This window comes from Sceloporus occidentalis, unplaced genomic scaffold (assembly GCF_023333645.1).
Source record: "Sceloporus occidentalis isolate IW3139 unplaced genomic scaffold, rSceOcc1.0.p SCAF_3, whole genome shotgun sequence".
Classification (NCBI taxonomy): domain Eukaryota; kingdom Metazoa; phylum Chordata; class Lepidosauria; order Squamata; family Phrynosomatidae; genus Sceloporus; species Sceloporus occidentalis.
This window is the reverse complement of record NW_028316983.1, coordinates 162,091,809-162,119,610: the sequence shown is the minus strand read 5'-3', so window position 1 is coordinate 162,119,610 and position 27,802 is coordinate 162,091,809. Positions and strand designations below refer to the sequence as shown.

The 27,802-nt window shown below is 40.4% G+C and overlaps 1 protein-coding gene across 6 annotated transcripts in view; it reads left to right on the top strand.

Annotated features, from left to right (window-relative positions):
- RREB1 (ras responsive element binding protein 1) overlaps positions 1 to 27,802 on the top strand; it is a 169,409-nt gene that overhangs the window by 25,101 nt on the left and 116,506 nt on the right. Inside the window, exon 1 of one of the 6 annotated variants that reach the window (XM_089516688.1) lies at positions 7,404 to 7,493. The exons of the other annotated variants lie outside the window; for them this stretch is intronic. The gene's annotated coding sequence lies outside the window, so the exon portion shown is untranslated. Of the gene's footprint in view, positions 1 to 7,403; positions 7,494 to 27,802 lie in introns of those variants that run through there. 6 annotated transcript variants of the gene reach the window in all.

Genomic DNA, 27,802 nt, shown 5'->3' with positions numbered 1-27,802 from the left:
ATTCTAAAATGGAAGGAGGTTAGTGATGTGCTCACCTTAAAGCAACAGCATCACCCTGGCTGCTTGCGTTTTGTCATTCAGGTGTTGGCCACTTGTATTAGATGAGTAGAAAATTGCAAATTTGCAAATCAGAACTGAATGAAGGATTGTATTCTGATTTACAGACGTGCCCATCTTTTCAGTTCTGCTGGGGAAGCCCTTCTCTCTATCTCACCATCCTCTGAGATATACCTGGTGGGAATGTGGGAGAGGGCCTTCTCAGTGGTTATGCCCTGGCTCTGGAACTTCCTTCCCAAAGAGGTTAGACTGTCATCCTCCCTACTTGCTTTCAGCTGAAGACTTTTATATTTTGACAGGCATTTGAGAACTGATTGTTTAGTGGGGGTGGGCCTGTACAACGGCCTAGATTTTTTATTTGTTATTTTGTTGTGCTGTTGTGATTTTTACAGTTTATATTCTTAATTGGTTTTTTATTATTTTTTTTAATAGCTTCGTCACTTTTTAACTTCTGTATTTTGCACATTTTTAACTTAAATTATTGTAAAACGCCTTGAGCCGCAAACTGGGAAAAGGGCACAATACAATAATAATAATAATAACAACAATAATAATAATAAAATAATTTTTCATGGGCAAGGTATTTTTTATCAGTAATCGATTTACTCTTAAGCAGTTTATCTCATGAGAAGTCCTAAAACTGCAGATTCAATGTACAGAAAAAAGTAGACCTTTCATACATACAGTTGGATGCTACTGGACTACAGGTCCCAGCAGTCCTAACTAAACTAGTCAATGGTGAGAAAAGTCTGTGAAACTGAAATTGGCTTTCTTAGGAAGTAGATTTAAGCCTACGAAAGCTCATACTGCAAACTTCTTTCTTTCACTTCATCTCAAAGGTGCTACAATATCTCTCTACATACTGATTTTACAGACTAACATGACTATATCTTTGAATAATACCACTTTATTCATTTTATATGTTTTACTTGTTCGTTGCCCAGAGATATGGCTTCCTTCAACAGCACAAGTTCACATGACTCTATGCTATTGAATCAACAGAGTGGATTTGGCCACATGTACTACCATGACTCATGTTCAACTCACTGTGTTGTGTTTGACAAATAAGAAGAGCCAAGAATGCCAGTGAAGTAGCTGCACCATCATTGCAAGATGGAAATGTACAGAAAAAGTAGACTTTTACTACTTTATGTGCTGAGGGACAGTTTGGGTTCTGTTGTTGCTTCCTATGTTCCTAGGCAGCATCCAGACATGTTATGGAGCTGATTGCTGACACACTGCTATTCACATGGTAAGCATATGAGCTTATGAGAAAAGACTAACAGTGTCTACCATGTGAACAACAGCATGACTCTTGGTGTCATAAAAAAGTAATGGATGCCTCATTCATGAGAAATGGTTACCAGCTGCTGCATTTTTCACACCCTTATGAGAGGCAGAATATGCCATGAACCGTAGGGTCTTGGTTCTGGTTGTTGCTGTGTGCCTTCAGATCTTTCCTGACTTACTATGGCCCTAAGGCAAACCTGTAATGGAATTTTCTAAGTAAGATTTGTTCAGAGAGATTTGCCTTTGCCTCCCTGTGAGGGTGAGAGAGTGAATTTTCCAAGGTCACCTGATGGGTTTCCATGGCTGAATGGGGATTCAAACCTCTTCTCCACAGCTTTAGTCCAATGCTCAAATCAGTATATGATGCTGGTTCTCTCCAGGACTTATATCCAGGAAACCTGAGCAAAAATCCCTGTCATCCAGAACTAAGATTGTGAGTCCAACACCATTGCAAGACCTGATATTTCAGTACCAAAGGGTAGGGATAACCCCTAGTGATCTTGTAATCAGATTACCTTGACAGTTGCAGTTTCACAGACTATACATTCAAATAAAAAAGCAATACAAAGTAGAAATGCACACACACCCTTATTGAGTCGCAGTTTTCAAAGCCTTGGTATCTTCCTGAGATTGTTCCCTTTTGCTTTTAGAACTGGAGAAGAGGATCCAGGCCCTGAGGCATGAGAATACTATCCAGAATTCACTTGAATGGCCTTGGGCAAATTGCTCACCTCTCATTTTCAAATTCCATGCCTGCAAAATACTTGCAAGGTCATTTCAAGGAGAAACTTGGTTCCTGTTAAGAAGCAGCCCACATGCTAAGTGTGGCATGTCATCTATAGAAGTTTAGGCAAGATTATTTGCTTGGCCCATTTCTATTTCAAAAACAAAATGATCAAATATTTATTTGTTGGCAGTAGTGAAAATATTTGTTTTCTGAATAGAGGGATCAGGTTCAGGGCACTTGCAATATGTCTTAAGCTTGTTGGGGGATATAGTAGATATAGTGAAGGTGCAACTGTGTTCCAGAAACCAAGATGCACAGAGGTCTGGATGATTTAGGATCACAACTTGGTTGTATTAACATCCAACCAGATCTGTGGTGGTGAAAGCAATGCAGATGTTATATGCTAAACTGCTGATGCTGAAGATAATTTGGCCTTAGGTTGGAGTTCCCTTTGGCCACCCCTTTATTACATCCCAGAATCCATCAGCCAATATGGCCTGTTTTAGGCAGTTAAGCCTCAAAATTAACTTTCTTCAAGTTTTACCCTTTCAAGTGTTGAGGGATGCCTTTGTGGAGTGTGCATGCGCGCACACACACTTTCAAATCACCTGGTAGCTTATTGCAACCCCATTAATTTCATAAGGTTTTCTTAGGCAAGGGATATTCAAAGGCAGTTTTGCCAGTTCTCTCCTCTGAAATATAACCTACAGCATCTAGTATTTGTTGGCAGTCTCACACCCAATTACTAACCAGAGCTGACCATGCTTAACTTCCAAGATTGGAGGGGGATCTGGCGACTTTAGGGTATTTAAGCCTTATTTTGTGGATTGTACATCACCCCCAGTGTGCATGGTAATAATGGTGTGACCTATTCAGACCTCAGAGGTCCCCTTCCCCAAGGCATCAAGACTCTAAGGTTATAGATCCCAGGACCTTCCCCCTTTTACTTTGCAAATGCTGCTGTTATGTCTGTCAAAATGCAGCAGTGATGGGGCAAAACAGGCCTATATATTTCCTAGTGTTCCACCTCTTTGCATCATCACATTGAGGCAGCTATACATGTATAACAGTCACACACATCACTCTTGCCTGGGATTAGCCACACAGATTTTCTAATCCACAGCTCACTGTCAGTGCTAGATCTGGGTTTCATGCAGTTATTAAGTATACCCTGGAAAAGAATGCTGGGTTTTCAAGCTGTTCTTAACTCTCGTTAATTATTGGGTTCAATACCTTTTGCTAATGGATTGTGGTTGTATTTCTATGCTTAAATAAATAAAAATTTTATGGCTGTTATTCTTGCAGTGTAAATACAATAAATTGATCTATTTAAAGATGCAGGATTAAAATAATTACAAAAGTAAAACAAAACTCAACACAAACACACATAGACATAAGTAGAGCACATTGTATTAGTATGTCCTGAATGCCGGTTTAGCTTTGTTTTTGGTTTTCTGCTTCCTTTCACAAATCAAAAATGAAGTAACATTCAACATTTGGAAACAAAGGGAACTCTGTAATAGCACAATGATTCATGTAGTGGTCCAGCATTACTTCTAAATTTCACAGCAAGTCTGATCAGTGTGTAAGGCCCATGCAGGTTTCTGTTTTTTGAACATTTTCCTTTTAAGCTAGCAGTCACAGTTCTTTTTGTTCTTTTCCATTCAGAGCTTGAAAAATGATATTAAGGATGCAATACTTGTTCAAATAAAACTATTCCATATTTTTCTATTGGTCACAAAGAAGTGGTTGTAAAAACAATGTTTTCATTAGATGGCCTTGGAAGAAGAAACTCTGTCTCAGCCTTGGCTTTCTATCTGCAAAATGGGGATAATTCTGGCTTACCATGCAGGGCTGTTATAAGGATCACTTTGAAAGATGTGCAACTCCCAAACCAGGTGAACATCTTGTGGCCCAGCAGTTGTTATTGGACTACAGTTCTGATATGCTTTAGTCAGAATAAGCCAATAGTAGAAATGATGGGAGTCACATTCCATCACAACAAGGAAGACAGAAGTTGCCCATCCTTGTCTGAGACAGCCATTATTAAAGTAGTGGTAGCATTTTTATTCTGGTGAAGCTTGAATTTCAGTCATTGTTCCCCACTTATATCATGTGTTCTTACTATCATACTCTGGTCATATGCTAATGTCAGAAAAAGACTACTCTAAACGTTGCTGATATCGATGGAACATGTTTTAACAGTGGTATGTTTGTATTTAGGTGAACAACACATTCATATTTGCCTAAAGATCAATACTGTAGGATTGCTAGTTATCAAAACCCAACCCAACCAGAGTTGTTTTGTCTTCATAACATAATTAAATATTCTCATATTCTCATAGATATTCTCATAGATAAATATTCATAGTGAAAGAGACAGGTTGCATCTAAAGTTGCCAACTGACCATTAAACACGATCCTGGGCTGTTTCTGTGTCTGAGTGCAGCATGATTTACAGAAACCAGTAGGAAATAATTAGAAATAATTTCCTGCTGATGAAAAACCTGTACTGTTTACAAGAAAGTAGAAAACCAAACAAAAACAGAAGCTGGTGACTGTAACATCAAAGACCCTGGTTTTCTAAAAGGTACAGATTTTGTGCAAAATATTCTTGTGAGCGAAATAACAAAAAATGACAGGAGAGGTCCAGTTTGTAAAGGTGCCTGAAGTAACTTTGAGTTGAGGAAGAATAGGGAACGTCTGCCCTGTCATAATCTTGCAAAAGACCGAAGCAGGCCTTTGCAGAGTGAACTTTGGATCCCTTTGTGCTTTGCTTAAGAGAGCAGCATTGGTGGGTGGGATGTGCTAGGAAGGGAAGAGAGGCTTCAGGCAGACAGAAAAGGAAGCTGCAGATGTTTAGATACTGCTTCTTTCAAAACATTTAATAATCATTGCTTTGCAGAAACAGGGAGGGGATCACAACAACTTTCAAGTTCTTGCTTGGTTAGTTTGTGAAAGGCAGCAGGGACTAATGCAGGCCCAAAGAAGGTATATTTGGAGGGTGGGGGGCCACCAGCCACTCCTTTCCCTGAAAACAGTTCTTTTAGTGGGCAGCCTGAAGATTTATGATGGAGATGGAGGAGGAGTAAAGGTTGATTTTGCTCAGTATCTCTGTTGCTTCTGCTTGTAGTTCAGTGGTGTGTTCCCCCCCTTCTTGCGGGTGCGGTTTTTAGAGGCTCCGAAAACTTTCACTTAGTTTTCCATGTCTGTACCTCTGCCTTCAGCTTGTTTCTATTTGAGACACTTAAAACTTTTTTCTTCCTTCTACAGCAGTGTAAATGGGCTTTGTTCTTACACTGCTTCTGATAGGAAGAGACGGAGCCAGGAAAAAGGATGTGATGAAGCTGGTGGAAGAGGCTGAGCTTCACAATGTGAAGGCTGTTCTCTTTTTATTTATTAATTTTTAAAGCAAAAGTCACAGGAGCCTGTTCTATGGGAAGAACACACTCAAGTTATTTCTCTTTTCAGTCATGTGTTCTCCCCTCTTTGTGTGCTACTGGTATGTGGCCAAGGATGGGTAATTCAGTGTTCTAGATGCATAGTGGTTTATTTAATATATTCACCATTTTTCCGCTTTAAAAGGTGCTTAAAAGATGGATTCAATTTCTACCACTTTATTGGAAGTGGAGCCAGCGTGGTGTAATGGTTTGAGCTTTGGACTCTGACTCTGGAGACCAGGGTTTGTTTGATTCCCAGCTTGGCCATGAAATCCACTGGGTGACCTTGGACAAGCCACACTTTCTCAGCCTCAGAGGATGGCAGTGTTAACCCCACCCCCCCTCAAGCTGCCAAACTGTGATAGGGTTGCCATAAGTCGGAAACGAAGGCACAAAACAGCAACAAATACACTTTTAAAGTACTTCTCTCTCTGTGACTTTGCTTAGGAGGTAGGGAGAGATGGAACTCGATTTAGCTTTCTAGAATTGTGATAATAAAATGAAAACATAAAAAAACCCTCCATGTTTCCCTCTAGTAATACAATTAACATAAATGGGAGTTTCCCAGAAGTAATAGCTTTGAGGAATGTATTTGGAGTTCCATGACAGAACTAGTTGGTAATGAATAAAACACAAATAATGTTCCACTCAGCCTAAAGACCTTAAAGGCAGCAGATGCTGTTTTATCTTGGAAGCTAAGCAGGGTCAGCCCTGCTTAGTACTCGGATGGGAGACTGCCAATAAATACCAGGTGCTGCAGGCTGTGTTTCAGAGGAAGGAACTGGCAAAACCACCTCCCAAACTCTATGAAATTCACGAGGTCTCCATAAAGATAGGTTACTTGAAGGCATATTCACACACACACATTTCCCACTCGCAATTGCTTGTGATGGAGTTATAATCCTCTCAGTTGTTTTTTATCGGTTGATGTAGCTGTCAAAGGGCAGCCAAGCAAGCATCAAGAAACTGAGAGTGGCTTTTGTTCTTTTGCAAAAAGGCACACATGTTCTGTTGTTGATATTGTTCAGCCACTTTGGCTTCCATATGGAAGAAAAAAGGGGAAATAAATTGCATAAATAAATAAATATTGGATGGTAGAGTCATCAATCATTTTGTATAGTTCCCCTCCACCAGACCACAGCTTGAACCATCAATTTGTGTGCATGTCTCAAACAGTGAATGACTTCAGGTTCTCTTGTCACACACAAAATATCCCAATACAGATAGTTTCAGGTTTTATTCTCCTGTTGATCTTGGAAAGCACTAGGCATTTGCTACTGGATGTAGAAATACTAAAATGAATGACTGGGGCCATACAGATGATGTTGAACTGCAATTTCCATCTGTCCTAGCCATCCATAGCCAGTGGTGTGGGATGATAGGAATTATAGTCTGACAACCATGTCACAATTGTAACGTAGTGATTACATATCACTTTTAAGCAAAATTATTTGTCTCCACTGCTTCTCATTCCTTCTATGTAAAGTAAGTTATCCTATGTAGATAGAGATGTGGGTAAGGTTGTGTGCTTTCTTTAAGAAGACTTTAATATTTGCACACCTCCCAGCAACCTTGCATTCTGTGAAGGGTTTGTGCGCTACTACAGGTTTTGTAATAGGTTGTTTTAATATCTTCTTTACACATTCATGCGATGAATGTCTCCTTTCTGGTAAAAAGTTTTGAAATTAACATTGTGGTTGCCACCCTCTGCTGTGCTTGTATATTCATGTTGTGGGTGTGGCTTTGCATAAATCTCTGATTTTCTCAGCTGAATACAGCATCTCTGGAAGTGGAGTGTGGCCTTTGATAAGATGTTTGCAAGTGGTTGCATACTTTTGCATCCAGTTTTTTTTTTAAAAAATAAATAAAATAAAATTACATCTTGAATAGTTGACTACAGTGTTGAACAGAGTTATCTGGTGAGATGCGGCCTGTGTGTGTTGGGTGTGGGGAAATTAAACTCCAAATAAATGTGTAAGGTAAGGATGAAAATTTGTGTGCATACCTATTCGCTTTTTAAAAGTTGCTTTGGAAAGATGAGCTCAGCGGTTTGCCTTCTGTATGAGGCAATTTAAAATAATTGTTAGATTTAACTGAGCTGCTGAAGTTTGCCACCTACTTGGGAAATTGGCCTGACGCTTTCCCAGGATTGTCTGGCTGTGGTTTCCAGCCAAAGATTCACTCTTTGCAAGAGTCTCACTTCTAGTGCTGAACTATTTTTTGACTCACTGAATGAATGCAATATGTTAACACTCCTGTAAGCCCCAGAATTGCTTGGCTGCCCCTTGCCCTGCCTGCTTCATACTGGCTGAAAAGGTACCATTGTTTGTTCTGCAAACACTGGCAATGTTTGTTTCCAAGGTGACTGTGGCTCTTTTGCAGGGAAGGGGAAAACAGTTGGTTTAAACACCTGGGAGCATCTTACTCCTACTCCCCACCTCCAAGGAGAAAAAAAGAGGAGTTTCTCTCTCCTTCACACTGTTTCGGAGAGTTCAGGCCAAGTTTTAATTTGTATGCACAAGCAACAGTTCAGAGCTAAAAGCAGTAGAGGTGATGTGTACGCTTCCTTGGTTGTACTTCAGTGGGCAAAAAGGAAGAATTGCAAGACTTGGCAGTTTACAGTGCTGTGTGAACATGTCCTGGTGGTAGTAGTGGTTTGTGTAGGCCTCTCGGAGACCAGGGTTTGAATCTCCTATTGGATGTGTGTGTGACCTGAGCAAGTCCCATTCTCTCAGCCTCAGAGGAAAGCAATGGCAACCCCCTCTGTATATATCTGGCAAAAAAAAAAAAAAAAAAAAAAAAAAAAATGCATGGTAGGGTTATGATAAGTCAGAGCCAGTTTGAAGATACGTAACAGAAACAAATGGCCAGTACACTTGCCTTTTACTTTAACATTCTTCCAGACTGGGACAGTTTTTCTGTGGGAAAAGCCTATTTAATTGGTTATGTTAATTGCATTTTAACACATTTGCAAGAAGATAGCAAAAATAAGCATCCTGTGGAAAGCTAGGGACTGTTTTCTCAATTGTTGGCAATTGATGCCCTACAGAAGCTTAGCTAGGGGAGGTTGAAAGCACCTAGCTCTAAGATTTCCGTGAAGGAATGCCATCATTCTGAACCTTGGTATTCAGTTTACATTTTTGTGATAACTGTGATGGAACAGTTGTATATTCTGATGTTCACTTAATTGCAAAATTTAGGGAAATTACTTTTTTTGGACTGCAACAGCCCACTGGACACTATCACTGGGCATTTGGGGAATTGTTGTAAAAAAAGTACAAATTTTAAGATATGCTTAATTAATTAATTAATTAATTCTGCCCTAAAAATCTTACATCCTGTAGTATGTAGCCCTAGGAGATGTAGGTTTCACATATATCTTTTGACAGTGACAGCTTGCTTACTTATGCACATGTTATCTTTAATTTACCTTCTTTATGTAGGAAGCAAGCCCAATGGATACTTTAAAAATAATTTATTTAGTACAGGTTTTTATAATACAAGTTGGCTGGACATTCTTGTTCTCTTTTCACACTTGTTGGTGATGATTCCTGCCTTCATTTCTTTACCCTCACTTCCTAGCCGCCTCCTCATTACTAATACTGTATATGAATTTATTTGAAAATGACTTGCTAAGAAAAAAAATCATAATGACTGTAACTTAGAATCATATAATTGGTCCTAGATTCTGTAAGCAGAACTTTGCCTTTCTGCCCTCCCAATCAGGTTTAGTACAGTTCATGTGCTGGTTTCAGTAAACATTAACCACTTTTATCAGGGCTCACAGTGTGTTGAATGGTTAGCAAAGAGAATGTGCTGAAAGACACCGACAAACGAACAAGTCCAAGGTCAAAAGGATGGAATATTTCATTTTTATTTTTTGTTGTAAATAAGTGAATAAAATGGATGAAAACCAAGTTGGTGCGCGTGCTTTCACTGTCATTTTGTCCAAAACCCAACTGCCATATGTTGGCTTTAAAATGAGAGCGTAGACGTAACTCTCAAACAACATCCAAGAGAAACTTGGTTAATGCAATTAAATTGAGTAATGCTAGAAACCTCTTGCTTAGAAGTAACCATTGGAAATATTTCTAAGTCAAAAAGGTGTTCCTAAAGTGTTTGAAGTGCATGATGTGTCGGCTTACAGCTTGACTGAAAAGGTTTAAATGCTAGTCCTTTGTTCTGCATGCAAAAGGACTTGCAATTAGCATCTGTCTGGATTGCAATGATCTTTGTGCAAGCTTGTCAAGAACTGATCTCTTTCTGATCTCGGAGCAAAGCGCAAGTTTAGGACAGAGTAAACAGGCTTGCTGGTCACTTTGTTCTTCTCTGAGCACGCACTGTAGCCATAGCTCTCTTGCATCATAACATATTATTGCTTGAGATACTAAACTGATCAGTGCAGACCTGCAGAGTTCTGGCTTGAACTCCATTTGGGAAGTTGTGCATTTGTTCTTTCTTGGTTGTTCAGGGACTGGTTTGCATGCATTTGTTAACTTTCTGGTTGACTTAAATTCTGAAGATATGTGAGAAAAATGAGTGTATGTTGTATAAACCAAACAGTTGTAAGTAAGATGAAATGCTGGGCATGAGAACAGAAAATGGCATTCAAAATAGAAAATGGAAAACAAAGAAAGAGTTCAAAGGTATATTCGTGTTAGTCTGGAAAGTCGGTATGCAAAGGGATTTTGTAGCACTAACACTTTGAGAATAATTGAAAGAAAGAAGTTGGTAGCATGAGCTTTTGTAGACTTAAACCAACTCCTCAGATGTATATTACATCTGAGGAAGTAGGTTTAAGTGAAAGCTCATGGTACCAACTTCTTTCTTTCAATTATTCTCACAAAAAGATGCCTTTGCATACAAAGGAAGAGTTGTACCAGGTGTAACTAACACAACTTTCCTTTCCCCCCTCCCTCTGTCTCTTTGTCACACACAACCTCTGCTTTTGATCATCTCCATAGCCTCAGACTGTCATCAGTTTCTCTCTAAGCTAGGAGAGACGGAAAGAACGATAGGATGCTGTTGCCACAGTGTTTGCATGGCAGTGCGAGTCAGCTCTGGGCATAGACACGATGCCTTCTCCATACCACCTTTTCCAGTATCCTATGGCTCTGAAGGAAAAAGAAAAGAAAAAGGGGGGTCCCTTTTAACCCTTTAAAGGGTAAAGTATCTGTAAGCATAGTCTGTCCAGTCACTCTTTTGCACATATGCACACACAGGCATGCGTGTGATTGGTGCTTTAAAAATAGACACTGTGCAGGGAAATTAGAGGAGTCTCCACCTCAGAAATACTAGCTGCCTCACTCGATAAGCATCTTGACTACCCTTGAGTCTTTATTGAGGCCAATCCTCTGTCATCTGGGCATACTTTATATTCTGCCAGATGCTTTATTTTCTCTTTTCATAGTGATATGATTTGGGGAAAGGCTGTCAATAGTTCCTAGAGTTTTACAGGAAGAGGCAGACTCAAGTGTGTGTGTATGTGTGTGTGTGTGTGTGTGTGAGTATGTATGTGTATCACCCAGTGCTACGAAATGTTGTCTAAAGTACAACAAGGTTTTGACGTGGCGTGTCCTAACGAAACAGGTTGGCACAGTAATTTTTTTTGAATGAGTGGAAGCTTTTCCTTTGTTAAAATTATTGTTTGAAAATCTTTAATAATAATAATAATAATAATAATAATAATAAAATGCAAAAAAAAAGTGAGTGGAAGCCACTCACTTAAATGTTAAAAATCACTTTTTAAATGTTCTGGAAGGTGTTTTTTTAAAAATGCTTTTGCTCATGGCTGTGCTCACATGCATTTCCTACCATGCCCTCCCTGAAGAAAAGAACAGGGTGTGGAAGGAGAAAATGCAGATGTTAGAATGGATTGAAAGAGGTCTAAAGTTTCTGGTGCGCAGCAGAGCTCTCTTTCTCCAGTGATGGATGACACCTTCTGCAGTAACAGCGCACTGCTGTCAGTCATTGGGTGCGGGAGCAGAGCTGAACAGCTGGGTGGAGCATAGTGATTGGTCCAGCTTTGCCACATGGGGGAGGGAGGAGGTATGCCTTGCATGCAATGGTTGGCTAATTTTCCTTGCTTGTACTTTGGCCTGCATCTTCATGCCTGGAGCTTTGGAAGGAAAAAAGAGAAAGGGAGTGGAGAGAGATTGCACAGAAAAGCAGCCTCTGCATTTTCTGCCTTTGCAGAGATGCGTGGCGGTGCAGTGCAAGATGCAACTGCCTCCTGTTTCAGATACTTGAATATTGTTTGCAATTCACAAATCAACTTTTGAATTGATTAAGTGGAGATCTTAAAATAATAATAATAATAATAATAATAATAATAATAATAATAGGTTTTCCTTTCCTGCCTCTCTGCAAGGCTTGAGGTGGGGTACAGCATATGAAAATTCAGACAATTAAAAAGAAAACACATAAAACCAAAAGTTAAAATACAATCCCATAAAACCATTGAAGTACATTTGTATTGGTACATTCTTTAAAATATACACATTAAAAAGTCATGTTTTCAAATTGACTGGGTGGGTCTACTAGAAGAGATGTATCTTTAATGTTGTTTTGAATGCTGTCAGCATTATAAATCTGGCACGCAGGAATCTTTAGGATTCCAGCAGAAGTGAGGATGTTGAGAATACATTTCCCAGAATCCCCAGGCACTGATTCAGCAGGCTGGAAGTTGCTGAGAGATGTAGTTCAGAAAAGTGACTGTCCAAACTCAGGAGTCCTGTCATATTGCTGGTGTGTTTTTTCATCCAAACAATATTTTTCACAATAAATGTGTGTTTAAAGTTTGAAAGCTTGTATGCTGCATTTCTATGTTTTGATTGGCCCATAAAGGTCTCTCTCTTTTGAGGATTTTTGTATTTTGTTCCCATCAGTACAGGCAGCTGGAAGCATATATGAATCAAGAGAGGTGACCACGCTTTATTCAAAATAAACACAAGTGTAAACTATTCATTCCTAATTGAATGGGTGAACAAATGGCCACACTCATTCTTCTACTTTTTATTCCTATTAATAAAACAGACAAACCGGCCCTCAAAGAGAAGCATCAGGACCCTTGCACTGTTATCATATAGGATTGTGTGTCTTGTAGTATGTGTCCAACATCTTGGAGAATTGGGGAGGGGGTTACTCTTGACTGGCAGTATCAGCCTGGTGAACAGAAGCTTTACAGAACTTCAAAAAATGATGAATTTTTAAAAAGGGAAAGAGAAGATTTTGTTACATTGTAGTATACATTTTACCGTAGTTCAGTGTATCTCAGGTGAGTTGGCAAAGTCTTATCTTAAAATGCTTCCTGGTTTCACTTGTGTATCTATAGTGAAATTTGGTATCTAGCTTTCCCTCTGTTTCCAATTCCAGCTGGGAGCAAAACAGACCTTGTTTCAGGGTTTTAGAAATGGGGGAGCTGGTCAGATTTCTTATGGTGTCCCATGGCAATGTGATGCCATTATTTAGTGGAGATAGGACATGCCACTGGATGGGTTTTTAAGTTCACCAGACACATGTGTAGTAGTTGATCCTGCCTATTAACATTAAGTGGTTTTGGGCAGCTACAGGTGCATAAGTGAGATGCTGTGTCTTGCCTACAACTTGTTGTCAGCCTAACCATGACTGTGCAGAAGGAAAACTGGTTGCACCTTTTCTATTACTGCTCCTAAACTATGGAACGACCTGCCGGAGGAGATCCATCACATTCCCACTCTGACAGCTTTTAAGAAAGCACTCAAGACGGATCTCTTCCGACAGGCCTTTCCAACTTAGTTACCCTCCCCAGATATAGAGATATTTGCCCCCTCATCTGTCTACTCTTTCCCGCCTATCCTTCTGCCTATTTTTTTTGTTTAATGTTTTTAATGTTTTAATGTTTTTATACTATTACTGTTTAATTCTGTTTTAGTACTGGGACTGGGGGGTAGGTCTAGGGTTTGATTTTTTAACTTTATTGTAACTTGATGTATTTTATTGTTGTAACCCGCCCGGATTCTTCGTGATTGGGCAGGCTAGAAATAAATCATCATCATCATCATCATCATCATCATCATGAGTGTTGAAGAGCTAAAAGCTTTTCTGCTTTTTTGGAAATTACTGACTGGTTCCAGTGAGGGTATATTGCCCAACTGTGGATTTTGGCATTAGGTCAGTAGCTGTTCAAGTTGGATTGTTCCTATCTTTAATGTTTACTCCTAGTGCAACTTTCATTTTTTAAAAATTGCACAGGATTTTCCTGCTCCCCTTACCATTTAGAACTAATATTCTTACTGTCATCTTCTTGGTGTGTATTTAGTAGCCCATAGAATTATATCATGGACCATGAAGTCCCAGAGAAGCTATATAGAAGAGAAGAGCTCAGCTTTATATATTTTTATTTCTTGTCAGCTGGATGAGGTGATTCATGCACTTTTGGATTTGCTGATGAAGAAGCCAATGAAGTTTGAAAGCTTGCATGATGCATTTTGTGCATTTTGAGAGGTCCATAAAGGTATCTCTCTTTTGTGGATTTTGTATTTTGTTATATCTTCATATATGTGTGTCATACAGGGCCTACCAAACTGTCACATCATCATAAACAGAGCGCATAGTGGGATGCATTGAAAGAGATTCCTTAAACAACATGGGCCGTTGTGTAAAACATAGCTGCAACTCTTAAAACATTTATAAGGGATTGTCTACAGTGACATTTAGTTCATACCAGATGTTTCCTTTTTGGTGAAAGTGTGGAGGAGACATAGTTAATAACATAGCAGACGTGAAATTAGGTAGTTTATTTGGCTGACCAAAATGTAGTCTGCATTCTGGAAAATTTGTTTCAAAATGCTGGCTTGCAATTTACTTATAAAACACAAAATTAAACTCTTCCCCTCTTCCCTTTCCTTATCTAGAGACCCCCGCAGCCACCTACTATTCCGAATCACCTTCCAGCTTTCCATGTATATTCTATTATACTGTGTATTTTGCCTTTGGGCAACATTTCCTGCTTTGCCAGCTAAGGCAGAAATGGGTGACAGTAGCTCTTATTCGTTTTGTTTGTCTGGGGTGTGTGGTTTTTTTTTTTTTTTAAATTGATATTTCTTTTGCATATAACATTTTATGCTGCTGAGACATCTCTCTTTCTCCCCCCCCCCCCTCTCTGGGCTATTTTTTTAACACTCCTTCAGAAAAGCCTCAGCAACAGATTGTTTCATTTGCAGAATTTAGAGCCCCCAGAACAGAGACTCTTCTAGTCTTTTATGAATGCCCTGTTTGTTGCTGAGAGCACAACTGTTCAATATAACTGGCTGCATCCCACTCTGCTTGGGACCAGTTTGGCCTGCAGAAGGTCTTTGTAGAAACCAGATTTTTGTTCAAATGACACCATTTTGTCTTGGACAGCTGGCTGTCTTATTCTTAGCGCGGAGGTTTTCAATACACAAAAAAATAAAAATAAGAAAAATTCTACACCTCTTTTTCAGAGCCAAACTTAACTGAAATAAAAATGCCATGCTGCAGAATAAAGCTCCATTTGTTAACTGGTTCAGGTAGCAATGGCTGCAGCTTGTTGCATTTGGTGTATTTTAAATATGAACACGCAGGAGTGATTCACTTGCAGATTTGTGGAACTAGCTCTATGAGACATATTGATTGATATGAAGCATCTGCTAAGCCGGCAAGGTTGACTTTTGCTATATTTCAACCTCAGTGGCTTTGCTGTCACTGGAGATATTGGAACATTTGCAAGGGAGACATGGGGATTTATACTGTTGCTCTGCTGCCTTCAAAATCTTATTGCCCATACTGTTTTCACAGAAGAGGAAACAGAGAATTCAAATCCTGAATTTTTGAATTGTGAAAAACTTTCCCTTCTGGCTTGGTGTTCAATGAAGTGTGTGAGCAGTTTGGAATTTCTCACACTCAGAAGAAAGCAAGGGCGAACCTCCTCTGAACAAATCTTGCCAAGAAAAACTGTGATAGGGTCGCCATAAGTCGGAAATGACTTGAAGGACCACAGCAAAAACAAATCTTGTCATGCGTGAGGGAAGCTACAACTGCAGAAATTTCTTGCGCACCAGTTGAAGCAGGGGTGGGCAGCTTTGGCACAATTAAAGTCGTTTTCTCCTCTAGGTCTCATGATAGGCCACATGAGCTCCAGATTTTTGAAGGACCCACCCCATCAAACCCAAACTGGCTGGAAGTCCACTTGTAGTTTTTTCTCTGAAGGGTTTAAGGACAAGGCAAAGCATGGGGACTGAGCCTTGCTTTAGTACAGAATTGCCCCCTTTAGAGGTTTCCAATAGGAGATGTTGATTTTTCTTTTCCATAATATGTTTGGAGCGGCGGAAGGGAGACTAGAAGGTATCCAGAAGGCTTGAGGCCACAAGAACAACCTTGGGTAAACATACGTTGGTCATCCTTATATGTCATTTAAGATACAGGAGCTTTGCATCTGGTTTACTTACCTATTTTAGCATAGCTACAGAGACTGTGAATATACTTCCCAGAGCATCATTGACAAGCACAATATCTAGGATGATTTCTGCCTTTTCATGAACCTGGAGAAGGACCATGTCTCCTTCTGATAGGCAGCTGAACAGTGGAGATAGTAGGAAAAGCAGAAAGACTTTTCTCCACTTGGCTCTGAGGCCTTACACACAGGCATGAGTCCTCACTCTTCTTGCCAGTTGGAGAAGACAAGACATCTTTTCTGTGAATGTCTTGCCTCTTGCTATGCATGGACAGCAAAATCATGGGAAATGGACATTTTACTCTGATACCCAAATCTGTCCATCCATCACAGAAACTGTTTGCATGCACAGTTTGGCAGGGAGTTGGCTCCTGGTTTGCACAGTGTTTCTGGGTGTTCCCTTGAATTGGTGATAAAATAGTGGGTGGTGTCCCCCCCCTCCCCCCCCAGCAGCCTAAGGCATATTTTGTTCTGCATTTTCTGTACTGCATGGGCAAAGTGATAGTGTCTACAAGAATTTTCTCTCTCACCAAAAAATATCAGAAATCGCTTGGGGATTGATTATTTTTCTTTTTTCTTTTCCTGACTGTGTCCAACTACTGACTTAGGTGGAAGCGCATGTGTACAGTATACAGAAATCTTTAATAAGTGCTTTAAAATGTCTTGCTTCCATCTCATTGGATGTGTGAACCATCTTCACTTTCAAGTTGTCCTTTAGAATATTGATTTTCAAACTTTGGCTCACTAGATGTTTTGAACTTCAGCTCTTGGACTCTGACCAAAGCTTCTGGTAGAAAGCACTTGGAGGACCAAAGACTGAGAATTTGTGTTGTAGAACATTCTGTGTATTTAATTATTGAAGGAAAATGAAGTCTGATCTAATCACAAGAGAGGGTGGTTGTAGGAAGTAGAGTAAGATGCTGTGGGCACTGTCTTAATGAGCCGGTAGGTTGTTGTTCTTGGGACTTGGGAGGCACTGCTCCTCCCAGCACCATCTTGGAGTCAGTGTATTAGCTCTTCAGCAGAAGTCTGGTGGTGGGTGGAGTGGAATGTGGATACAAGCAATTACCGGTAGTTCGTCCATTTTGCTGCTTGAAGAGAGAAGGCTAAGAGAAACACTAATCAAAATATAACACTACCTATTAATCCCTGACATTAGCATTCCTCAGCAAAAAACTGTCCTGTGGAGCTTTTCTCAGGTCTTCTTGTGGACACCTTTTTACTGCCAACACAGAACCAGGCAGTTTCTTTTCCCAAGTGAAAGTGCCCTGTAAGGATAAGCCACTTTGCACAATTTTTCTCCCTTTTCCTCCTATTCATTAGGGAGAGGAAATTTTTATTTAAGACTGTCAACCACTTTGTAACTGACAAACATTGCATGGGCTTACTTGACTAAGGTTCCCCGCCACAGTAATGGAAGAGAAAGTTGCCAAGCAGCATTGCATGCCCAGAAAAAAGGACCACGCCTGCTTCCTGCTCTCAAGAGATGTGCACCAAGCACATCGCATTTACATAGAAACTGAGAGCTGCCAAGTTGAACATACGGCCCATAAAGGATACAGATGTATTTGCCAGATCATCCTGACCTCTTGTCTGGCCTTACTAGGCTAAAAGGCAAGTTGCTGGCCGAGCTTGGCCTTTGTTGGTATAATTTGGCCCACAGTCATTTTGCTGGCAGCCATCATTCTTGTCTTGGTGAATCCTAGATAGGAGTGATTGGGGGTGGCAGTTTCCCAGAATTCAAGATTCAGTTTCTATTAGAATACCAGAGGTCATTATGAAACAGCTAAGAAGAAAATGAGGTTTGCATATATTGAGTTTTGCTTAAAGTCTTTACTTACACCTGCTTCAGTGGCTAGCTGTTTGAGGACAAAATATGTCCATAGAGGATAGGGTTAAGAGCAGCCATATTCCAAAGGAATCTTTTTCTGCTGTTGGTTAAAAACTATAAATCAAAATAAATAAACTAACCACATAAGGGATCAATTGTTCCTTTGGAGAAGCCCAGCACACCTGTTAGGATGTTCTTTTACAGCGGGAATAGGATTATATTGTTGGTCTACAATTCCCAATGTTCATCATAATTGTTCTGTCTGTCTAATGCTGAATGGAGTTGCAGTCCAACATCATCTGGAAGTGCACATAATTCCCACCCCTGTTTTACAGAGCTTGTATCAATGGTGGGACTGAGCTACATTAGATTTCATATGTGATGCTGGCATTTGGAATACAGCATGCCTATGATACTAGGCTCCGCCATGGTGGATTATGCAAGGTTCTGTCCCAGTCTTCAGTAATTTGTGTGTCTAGCCTAATGCTCATTCTTTGGGGTACAATTCATTTTGTCCTGAGCATCTTTGAAGGACATTTGAGAGTTTAGCAAAACATAGTTCAAGCTTGTCAGATCTTACTTTCTACCTTCTCCTCTTCCTTTTATATTCCCTTTATAGCTTTTACCCTGCCATTATTAAAGGTTGCAGTAGTATCTTTTCCTTTCTGTCACTAAAATGACAATTTCATGGGATTTTCACAATCTCTGTTAGGTTTAGGAGTACATATCTTTTGTATTAAATAAGGCCAGCACCTGATTTTCAGGCAGTTGATTATCTTCATATGTATCCCCTTAATACTGTTTCCTTTTGCCACAGGAGATGAATTTTCTGTGTGTCTGTGAGACTGAAAGAGAGAGAATTATATTTTAATAGAAGATGTGTTAAATAATAAACTATCTTCCTAACTTTGCTTTCTTTGTGAGGGGAGAGGCAGCAAAATGTTTTCAGAAACAACGGTGAAAGTAGAATGGATGTTCCAATGATACAGAAGTGTCTTAATAAACATTTTGCCAGTCCAGTGGACTTCAGAGTTGCTTCCTTTAAAACATTGCCTTTCCAGAGGCCTGCGTTGTGTTAATACGCAAAGGAGAGGGGAGTGGGAAAGGGCTTGGGTTTTCTTGCCAAGAAACAGAAAGGGGGAAGAAAAAACACAGTTTAAACGGTACATACCACAAAACAGGTTAGGCAGGACTCTAAATCCAGTTATAAGTCTGCTCTCCATGCTCTAAGGCATCTCCAGTAAACCTTCCTTTCTCCACTTCTTTAGACAAGCTCCTTCTTCCTGCTCCCTCCCCTTTTGCTTCTTGGCACAGTTATGAAATCGTCTTACAAAGGCTGTCTCTGCTGGCACATGGGCTGGGTAGAGAGCTCTAGTGTGCTTTGCTGCTCCCAGCTGTTCCTTGAGTGAATGGATGGTTGGTGCACTTGTCTGTGCTCGTCAACCTTTGGAACAGGCAGCATTCTTTGCTGGGTGCTTTTATGCCCTCATGCCTTGTGAATGGACAGAGAGAAGCATAAGCATCGGGCGGCAGCACATAAGGAGGAGTTAGGAGTTCTGATACTTCAGAATGTAGCCGATCAGTATTTGCTAAAGGACAGCAAAGTTGCTGGCTTTCCAAGAGTCCTCAGTTTGAATTTGCTGTTGTGTGCCTTCAGGTTGTTTCCGAGTTATGATGAACCTAAGGCAACCCTGACATGGGGCTTTCTTGTCAAGATTTGTTCAGAGGAGCTTTGCCATGGCCTTCCCCTAAGGATGAAAGCACGTGACTTGCTCAAGGACGCCCAGTGGGTTTCAGGTCGACAGAAATATGAGGAAGAATCTGGTCAGTTATGGGAAGCAGGATTCAGCAGCAAGCACAGGATCTAACAAACTTTTTGCACACTGTTCTCTTTTGCAATCTGTTCATGCCAGATCATTCAGCTAAATACACCATGTGGAGGAATTTTGCTTTCTGCAGCATCCCCCAGTGTGTGATAGTTTGTCCACAAATACATATGCATGCTTGTGTTGTAGGAAAGCGCTGTGGGTTGCTTTCCCGTGCATCCTGGCGAGTAGCGATTCCATGGTATGCTACGCCTGGGTATCTGCTAGGGCATGGAATTGCAGGCCTAGGGACAAAGGTCAGCAAGAGCTGGCATGTGCTAGGGCCCATCCTCCAGCAGGAAACACATCACTTGCCAGAGCTTTTAGAATCATAGGTTATCAAGGCTGTTTTTATTTTCTTTTTGCATGTACATTTATGAAGCAAGAAAGTGAGAGTATACTCTTGGTGCAACTGCCACTCCACATCTATGCCACCTCAGTAGTTGGCAGCTACTGAGGTGGCATAGGTGTTTGCATCCCTCCTCATCTGCATAACCCATGAAGCTGGCTAGCTTCTCCCTACATTGGATTGGCTAGCTTCCTCAGATTCTTTTCACCTTCTGGATGTGATGTGACTTGAGTCTCCATCAGATGAATGATGGAGCTGGGCAATCCAGTGATGGGGTTGCTAGACTAGTATGATAAATCCTGTATGATTTTTAACACCTTTGTCTGATGAAGAAGTTGGTGAAGCTTCAAAAGTTTGCAAATGTATAATGTGCATTTCGGTTGGCCCAATAAAAATATCACTCTTTTGTGGATTTTTGATGCTACTGTACTTTGCTATATGGCCAACATGGCTACCCCTGATAGGTTTGCTAGACCAGGGTTTCTAAACTGGGGTTTTCTGGAACCTTAGGGCTCTGCAGGAAATTGGTAGGGGTTCTGGGATCATAGATACAATAATTTTAATGCAGGGGACCCTGAGACCTGAAAAATTATTTCCTGGGTTCCTCCAGGATAAAAAGATTGAGAAAGGCTGTACTAGACAGTGAAAAGCAACTCCGTATCATTGTTCCTGAGACGGAAGTGTTATGTTATGGAATGTAAGCTGGCCATGTGGAGGGGAAATGCCAGCTTTGTCAGAGTCACTCTCCTGAATTTCCTTGTTTGCTCTGTTGCTGTGGAGGTGGCCTGTATTCTGGTTTAATTCCACCTGGAGGCTGTGGTAGAGGTTGGTTGAGTCTAAATGCCAAGCTGTCTCTACCCACCATGATCACTATGTTCCTGATAAGGGGCATTTCAAAAGGCAGAACCAGCTTTTTATGACCACATTGGCATAGGCTTTGTCTACCAAGAGCATAGAACATAGTATTAGAGGACCAACCCAATGCCCTGTCCTAGGTATATGCCTTCTGTCTAAGACTGGGTCTGTTTGTCTTCATATGTGTGTCTGTTGTGTGTGATTGCACATATATTTGTATATGTACTGCCTTCCCTCCGTATCCATGGATTCTTCATACATGGATTCAACCAACCACAGCTTGAAAATATTTCCATACACACACACACACACACACACACACACACACACACACACACACACCAAAAAGCAAACCTTGATTTTGGTATTTTATATAAGGGACACCATTTTACTCTGCCAGTGTATATAATGGGACTTGAACATCCTCGGATTTTAGTATCCATAGGGGGTCCTGGAAACAAACCCCAGCAGATACCAAGGGTCCATGGTATACCTACATTTGGAGCATACGGAAGACTAAAATGGACCCTCAGAGAATATAAAATGTGTGATTTTTCATTCAGCCTGTTACTCAAGACAATTTGAAGAATACAGAGTCATATCACTAGATGAGGGGCTGACTTGGAATAAAGGAACTTGCTCTTCTAGACATCAGCATCAAAGAAACGTGTCCTTATGGCTTAAAAATAATGGTGTCACATCCTCATGAAAATTTCAGTTGCACAGTGGAAATTCTTCAAGGCCACTTCCTTTTGCATACATTCTCTTTTAAACATTTTTAAAAACACAACTGGCTGAATGAGCTGCTTTTAAATTGTTTGGGTTCTTCCCAAAGATTATAGATAGGCTATATTTGGGAAATAGAAATTAGATTAATAAGAGGTGTGGTGTATTTATTTTCCCCTTAAAACCTGCACGCCTGGTAATTTTTCTTTGTTTTTTTTCCAGTGGGGCTGGTGGAGGGGGGAGATGGGATCATTTAACAGGACAAAAAAATAAGAGTTTAGGGCAGTGGTTTGGTAGAGGATGTTTCCACAGATGTGCTGTGTAGAATTAAATGGTCCAAGATTGGCACTTACAACTCTATACTCTGTTGTTAAAGAGACTCTCTCAAAATATATTCCTGCTCCTGAGCCATGACTAAGTTAGGACGGAGTTATATATTGCAGCTGCCATGGGCAGACCGCTTTAAATTAGCCCTGCATGGCGGCTGTTAACACTTGGTGAGCCATTTATGTGAAGGGTTCCCCCCCCCCCCTCACAGGGATGAAGTTGTAGGCCTTACTTTATGACAGTTTGAGATGGTGTGGGGAAAACTGCCTGATAGTTGTGGTGAGCCACTGTGCACGTACGGTTCATTGCGTAGTAGTTCTGGCACATGGTGTAATTTTAAAGCTGCATTGCTCATGGCAGCTATGATGTTGAACAGATCGGTACAGAGATAGTGAAAGAGAGAGCAAAAGTTATATTGGGAAGCAACCGTATTGAGGTTGCAGCATCCCTGTGAGCAGTCACAGCTATTTTAAATCAAACTCAGACACCAATTTGAGGTAGTGGGATAACAGGAAGGCTCCAATGCCTGCTTGTTTTTTAATGCCTGACATTGGTAAGCTGGAAGTCACTATGCTCTTCTTTGTTGTTGTTTGCCTTCAAGTTGTTTCCAACTTATGGAGACCTGTCACAGGTTTTCTTGGCAAGATTTGTTCAGAGGAGGTTTGCCATTGTCTTCTCATGAGGCTAAGAGATTGTGACTTGCCCAAGATTGCCCATTGGATTTCCATGGCCGAGATAGGATTCGAACTCTGGTCTCCCACTGTCCTAGTCCAGCATTCAAGCCACTACACTTAAGTTCATGTCATACACTTTCAAATGTATGACAAATCCAGTATTGCCTCTGTATGTATGTGTGTGTGCATTTGTGCATGGATGTGTGTGTGTGTGTGTGTGTGTGTGTGTGTGTGTGTGTGAAAACGTTCAAATAAGTTAAAGAATTCAAATAGCCACCACGGTGGCTGTTCCCTATGACCAACCCCTGGATTTGAACATACTACTTATTGCATCAAACAATGCATTTTCTAATAAAAAATTAGGTAGTTGCAATGGCCTTGTATGACCACTTTTCCCTGGAGAAATTTGGTGGTTATTAGTGCAATAAAATAATAGCAAATGGTACCCAAGTCAAACCACTAGATTTGACAGGTATCCTTTCTGGTAAGGCCAGAATACCTTTACACTTGCCCTAGACTTTAGGTGTTTTAATACTGTGTGATTTTTAGTTCTGTTTCAGTGCTCGCTTTTTGTATGCTTTTAATTGTATTGTTCTTTTAAATTGTGAGCTGCTTTCGGAATCATCTTAGAATTTAACTATCATAACAGTCATCCAAAATACACCACAACCAATATTGATACACCTACATCATAATTTACATCTAATTTAATTGCAATCATTCAAATCACACTCACTTACTTCCACGTCTACAACTTTGGTAATTTTCTACAGTTCAAGATATTTTGTGTTATCACAAAAAGCAGGATATAAAAACATAAATAGTCAGACTTGTAGTATTTAACAGAAGAACTTTTTCCTGGCAATTAAAGTAATGGGAAAGAGATTGAAGTTAAAGTAATGGGAAAGAATGGTTATTGAAGTTTGCACAGGAGTAACTCTCAGTAGGTTATATTCTTCTGGTAAGTCATATAATGTAAATATGACCTCTTGATGTATTTGAGGGAAAGTCGTAGAAGAGACTGACAGCTTGTTGTCTGCAGGGGAATGTCTTGAGTGTTACATAAATGGCAAGGCCATGCATTTTCTCCATCTTGTCTTCTCTTGTTGGCCTCACTGGGGTGAATTATGTCTGACTGCTTGGTAGTTAATTGGACCATCCTTCCCGTTTTCCTAAGCTGATAAGTCCCTCTCTGTCTGCCTTCATCAAGCTTCTTTGTTTGAGAAGTTACTAAAGCTGCAGCAGAACAGAATAACCACTTTCCTATTTGCTGTACTAAATGAGGGCACTGTGGTCGCTTTAATAGTTGCATCTTTGTATGCACAACGTCCTCTCACTTCTTAGCTTTTCTAGTTCTTATATATGCTTTGGGATCTTCATCTATTAATCTATTAAACTATCAGTTTCTCCAGTTTGTAATGTAAAACAGCAGTCTTGATTAGGAGATAGGTTTCTAATAAACCTTTTCTTAGCTATTTTTTAAAAAATAAGTGGTTTCAATATTGGACTACAGTTCTTCGCTACCAGGTTTTGAATCCCCTCTCGGCCATGGAAACCCACTGGATGATCTTGGGCAAATTAATTAATTTTTATCCCACTTTTCTCCCAAGATTGGGACCTAAAGCAGCTTATAGTCTTAAAAAATCACACTCTCGCAGCCTCAAGAGGAAGACAAAAGCAAACCTCATTGGAATAAATCTTGCCAACAAACCCCTGTAATAGGTTCACCTTAGGATTGTCATAAGTTGGAAGCGACTGGAAGGCGCACCACCACCAGCACCATGTGTTTTATCACACATAGCAAACCATCTCTACATTTAATGGTTGGGATGGGAGGAGAGTGTGAATTGCTGTGAGTGGTAGCAGATTTTTTTTTAGAAAGCCCACATTTGACAGGAATCAGCTTTTCTTGACAGATTCAGAAAGGAGCATCCAAGTCAGATAATTAAGGAGGTGGTCGGATGTGAGCCAAGCCAAGTGAGCCTGTGTGGCTGAGTTCTATTCTTTCCAAAGAGGGTAACCCTGTTAGTCTCTTGCAGCAAAAATAACATAACAAAAAGGCCTGTAGCACCCTAAAGACTAAATAAATTTGTTAGAGAATGTGTTTTGATCTTGAGGCATATGATGAGGCATATGTTCAGTGTGTTACAACATGTTAATTTTGCATTAGAGTTTTTGTATTTCTAGATATTATCATCATCATGATCATGATCATCATCCCTATCATCCCTTCTTTCTCCTGACACAGGAACTCAGTGTGTCTAACAAAATTTAGATATCACACATTCTTTTCAGTTACATTCCTGTCAGGTGGGATTTAAACTGAGGTTAAATGTTGTTGTGCTTTTACTATTGTAACAACACTTATAAAGCCTGCCCTCCCCAACAGCAGGGTTGCCATCCATGGATTTGAGCATCTACACTGGCCCTCTTGGCAGTGCATGCATGTGACTGTGCGCACCGCCATTAAAAACCACAGCACTTAAGGTACTGCGGTTTTTGACATCCGGGGGCAGAGGGGTTCCAGAACAGAAACCCTGTAAATACTAAGGACCAACTGTACTTCTAGGCTGGAAAGATAAAAATTCCACCATCCATTGTTCAGTAGTCAGATTATCTTATTGTTTGTGCTTTGAATGCATATTTTATAGATGTGTATTTTGAGAAAGTTTTTTTTAAAATAAGGTCAGTTCACATTAATCTATATTCCCAGCTTTATTCATAATCTACGTATTTCCCTTCCTCCCCTTTTCTTTAGTTTTTGAAATTTTATAACCATACTTTAAAAAAATACAGCAGTTAATACAAGGAGAACAAACTTTCAGAGATAATAACATTCTGCTTCAAAGAGGATATTATATACATCAGTTGTAGTAATCTGGTCTTAGAAACCCTTTCAGGTGGGAAGAGAGTAGTAGGTGCAATGGTTCAAATCCCCCCTTGGCCACAAAAACCCGCTGGGTGACCAGCCTCAGAGGATGGCACTGGCAAACCCCCTCTGAAGAAACTTGTAATGAGAGCCCTGTGATAGGGTCATCATAAGCTAGAAACGACTTAAAGGCATACAAAACAGTGCACACAAGGCTTGATGACATTGGTCCTTGAAGGACAATATGAAGCCTCTAGGGCTGTATATAAATACTGTATGCCTGGCCTTTTTCCTGATTGGTAGACTAGCAGATTCCCCCCCCCCCCCCGCCCCCCGGTTCTGTGTTCCAGCTTCTCCCATTTATGCCACACAGTCCTGACCTCAAGGACTCGGGACTGGGAAACCCTCCAGGTCCTGAATTGGATGTGGCCTCCCACAGCCCCACCTTGGCCCTGATAGACAGCATTCCTGTACCATTTAAAACAGTAGTGTAGCTTATTCACCTCTTAACAAATGAATGGAAAAGCATGTCAGCCTTGTCACAAAGGGATGGAGAAAAGCTATTGCATTTCTCAGCTGTGCATCAATATTAACAGGAAAAGGGTTTTGATTTAACAGGGCTTCTAGAATTCCTGATGGGGATTGTAGCAATGTGCAAATTCCACTCAGCACCCTTCCACATAAACTAGCCATCCCCTAACCTGATGCACTCTGGAAGTTTTGGGCTACAAAATCCACTCTCTCCAGCCAGGGTGGATCTAATAGTTGGAAATAACTAGTCTTTTCAGGCCAACACATTTAATGGCATTGCTCGGGGAAGGCTAGCACTGTGGTACTCATATCTGGACCAGGGATGGATGAGTGTAATTGCTGGAAGGTGACCCTGTACATTCCACCATGTGCTGATGAAAAAAGCACAACAATGTGTGATATGAAAGAGGGAATGATACTAAGGGTAGCTGAAATAAAGCGGAAGGCAAGGTACCAATACATTGAAAAAGCTTTATGATGGTGTTAAAAGCAAATTTCAAGAGAAAAACTGTTGCGGTACTATGAAGCACATAAAAATTCTGCTGAAACTCACTCTCCTTGCACAGTTCTGAAAGGTACACCAGCCCTGCATTTAGTCAGATGTAGTAGACTTCCCCTCCCCAAATTGGTTTTATTTATATCTTAAATATTGCTTGGTTTGCTGTGCCTGATCTTTTGTGGAGAGAGTTCAAACTGCCTTTTTTCTGTGTCCCTGGGTTTATCACATCTGACTCTGGCCATGATCTTGTGCAGCCCTTGGTTTCACTTCAGAAGCCCTCCAAAAGTGGTCACCTCTGGCCATTTCTGTGCAAAAATGGTTTTGTCCCTTCTGCTGCAGCCTACTAGGTGGGATGAAGGAGAGGTGGGAGGCAGAGAAAGGGAAAGATGTGGACTTTTAGAAATCAGCCGACTAGCTAATTTCAGAATTTGGTCTCTAGATTCATCCATCACTACCATGCTGCTTTTGATAGATTACCCCAGGACATGATTTCCAAGCTTTGGTTCTCCAGAAGTTTTGGGCTTCAGCTCCCAGAATTCCTGACTAGTGGTCAACTTGGTTCAAGCTTCTGGGAGCTGGAGTTCAAAACACTTGGAGGGTCCTGTTTTGGACTTTAGCTCCCAGAGTCCCTGACAATTCCAAGCTGGCTGCAGCTTCTGGTAGGATTCAAATACATTTTGATTTGCTCACTACTGCCCAAACTAATGGGATGGAGGTGTATCTAATTTATAGTCAAAGGTATGTGATTTATATAAATATAAATTGCTTAATATCAGAGGCTGACATGCTTTTCCATTCATTTGTTAAGAGGTGAATAACTTTGGAGAGCTCTTTGCAGAGGCTTAACACAAAAGTGTGTGAGTTTCACTTCCTGAATTGTGCCTGTTCAACAGGGATGCAAAAGCGGGAGCACCAGTTTCTCCATTTGAATAATTCTTTTTTAATGTAAATATGTTCAGGCCAGTGGGCATCAATCTCTTAGGTGTAAGTTGTATGTATTGAATGCAAAACAGAGGGGTATATGTGTATGTCTTTAATTTTCCCTTCTTCCCTTGTATGCTTAGGTCTGATTTGTCTGACTTCTGTGTGCAGTTACAGAAATCCATATGTTAGAATAGTAAAAATGGAAGCTTGAGTCTTGAAGAGAAAAGGTTAAATCTTTTGGAGTGGGTTGGGCAGAAGCTAAAACCCAAGAAATGCATTCAGTAAAGATAAATGTTTCTTGATTGTAAGCCCTCTACATTGGTATAGTTGTGTATGTAATATATACGTTTTGAGCTGTGGCAACATTATTCAAGGCTAAAAGACA